The following is a 3,145-nucleotide window of genomic DNA, read 5'->3' as shown; positions in this document are numbered from 1 at the left end:
CTAACCCTAACCCTAACCCTAACCCTAACCCTAACCCTAACCCTAACCCTAACCCTAACCCTAACCCTAACCCTAACCCTAACCCTAACCCTAACCCTAACCCTAACCCTAACCCTAACCCTAACCCTAACCCTAACCCTAACCCTAACCCTAACCCTAACCCTAACCCTAACCCTAACCCTAACCCTAACCCTAACCCTAACCCTAACCCTAACCCTAACCCTAACCCTAACCCTAACCCTAACCCTAACCCTAACCCTAACCCTAACCCTAACCCTAACCCTAACCCTAACCCTAACCCTAACCCTAACCCTAACCCTAACCCTAACCCTAACCCTAACCCTAACCCTAACCCTAACCCTAACCCTAACCCTAACCCTAACCCTAACCCTAACCCTAACCCTAACCCTAACCCTAACCCTAACCCTAACCCTAACCCTAACCCTAACCCTAACCCTAACCCTAACCCTAACCCTAACCCTAACCCTAACCCTAACCCTAACCCTAACCCTAACCCTAACCCTAACCCTAACCCTAACCCTAACCCTAACCCTAACCCTAACCCTAACCCTAACCCTAACCCTAACCCTAACCCTAACCCTAACCCTAACCCTAACCCTAACCCTAACCCTAACCCTAACCCTAACCCTAACCCTAACCCTAACCCTAACCCTAACCCTAACCCTAACCCTAACCCTAACCCTAACCCTAACCCTAACCCTAACCCTAACCCTAACCCTAACCCTAACCCTAACCCTAACCCTAACCCTAACCCTAACCCTAACCCTAACCCTAACCCTAACCCTAACCCTAACCCTAACCCTAACCCTAACCCTAACCCTAACCCTAACCCTAACCCTAACCCTAACCCTAACCCTAACCCTAACCCTAACCCTAACCCTAACCCTAACCCTAACCCTAACCCTAACCCTAACCCTAACCCTAACCCTAACCCTAACCCTAACCCTAACCCTAACCCTAACCCTAACCCTAACCCTAACCCTAACCCTAACCCTAACCCTAACCCTAACCCTAACCCTAACCCTAACCCTAACCCTAACCCTAACCCTAACCCTAACCCTAACCCTAACCCTAACCCTAACCCTAACCCTAACCCTAACCCTAACCCTAACCCTAACCCTAACCCTAACCCTAACCCTAACCCTAACCCTAACCCTAACCCTAACCCTAACCCTAACCCTAACCCTAACCCTAACCCTAACCCTAACCCTAACCCTAACCCTAACCCTAACCCTAACCCTAACCCTAACCCTAACCCTAACCCTAACCCTAACCCTAACCCTAACCCTAACCCTAACCCTAACCCTAACCCTAACCCTAACCCTAACCCTAACCCTAACCCTAACCCTAACCCTAACCCTAACCCTAACCCTAACCCTAACCCTAACCCTAACCCTAACCCTAACCCTAACCCTAACCCTAACCCTAACCCTAACCCTAACCCTAACCCTAACCCTAACCCTAACCCTAACCCTAACCCTAACCCTAACCCTAACCCTAACCCTAACCCTAACCCTAACCCTAACCCTAACCCTAACCCTAACCCTAACCCTAACCCTAACCCTAACCCTAACCCTAACCCTAACCCTAACCCTAACCCTAACCCTAACCCTAACCCTAACCCTAACCCTAACCCTAACCCTAACCCTAACCCTAACCCTAACCCTAACCCTAACCCTAACCCTAACCCTAACCCTAACCCTAACCCTAACCCTAACCCTAACCCTAACCCTAACCCTAACCCTAACCCTAACCCTAACCCTAACCCTAACCCTAACCCTAACCCTAACCCTAACCCTAACCCTAACCCTAACCCTAACCCTAACCCTAACCCTAACCCTAACCCTAACCCTAACCCTAACCCTAACCCTAACCCTAACCCTAACCCTAACCCTAACCCTAACCCTAACCCTAACCCTAACCCTAACCCTAACCCTAACCCTAACCCTAACCCTAACCCTAACCCTAACCCTAACCCTAACCCTAACCCTAACCCTAACCCTAACCCTAACCCTAACCCTAACCCTAACCCTAACCCTAACCCTAACCCTAACCCTAACCCTAACCCTAACCCTAACCCTAACCCTAACCCTAACCCTAACCCTAACCCTAACCCTAACCCTAACCCTAACCCTAACCCTAACCCTAACCCTAACCCTAACCCTAACCCTAACCCTAACCCTAACCCTAACCCTAACCCTAACCCTAACCCTAACCCTAACCCTAACCCTAACCCTAACCCTAACCCTAACCCTAACCCTAACCCTAACCCTAACCCTAACCCTAACCCTAACCCTAACCCTAACCCTAACCCTAACCCTAACCCTAACCCTAACCCTAACCCTAACCCTAACCCTAACCCTAACCCTAACCCTAACCCTAACCCTAACCCTAACCCTAACCCTAACCCTAACCCTAACCCTAACCCTAACCCTAACCCTAACCCTAACCCTAACCCTAACCCTAACCCTAACCCTAACCCTAACCCTAACCCTAACCCTAACCCTAACCCTAACCCTAACCCTAACCCTAACCCTAACCCTAACCCTAACCCTAACCCTAACCCTAACCCTAACCCTAACCCTAACCCTAACCCTAACCCTAACCCTAACCCTAACCCTAACCCTAACCCTAACCCTAACCCTAACCCTAACCCTAACCCTAACCCTAACCCTAACCCTAACCCTAACCCTAACCCTAACCCTAACCCTAACCCTAACCCTAACCCTAACCCTAACCCTAACCCTAACCCTAACCCTAACCCTAACCCTAACCCTAACCCTAACCCTAACCCTAACCCTAACCCTAACCCTAACCCTAACCCTAACCCTAACCCTAACCCTAACCCTAACCCTAACCCTAACCCTAACCCTAACCCTAACCCTAACCCTAACCCTAACCCTAACCCTAACCCTAACCCTAACCCTAACCCTAACCCTAACCCTAACCCTAACCCTAACCCTAACCCTAACCCTAACCCTAACCCTAACCCTAACCCTAACCCTAACCCTAACCCTAACCCTAACCCTAACCCTAACCCTAACCCTAACCCTAACCCTAACCCTAACCCTAACCCTAACCCTAACCCTAACCCTAACCCTAACCCTAACCCTAACCCTAACCC

Source organism: Eublepharis macularius, chromosome 15, assembly GCF_028583425.1.
Source record: "Eublepharis macularius isolate TG4126 chromosome 15, MPM_Emac_v1.0, whole genome shotgun sequence".
Classification (NCBI taxonomy): Eukaryota; Metazoa; Chordata; class Lepidosauria; order Squamata; family Eublepharidae; genus Eublepharis; species Eublepharis macularius.
The sequence above is the reverse complement of the archived record's forward strand: the minus strand, read 5'-3'. Positions refer to the sequence as shown.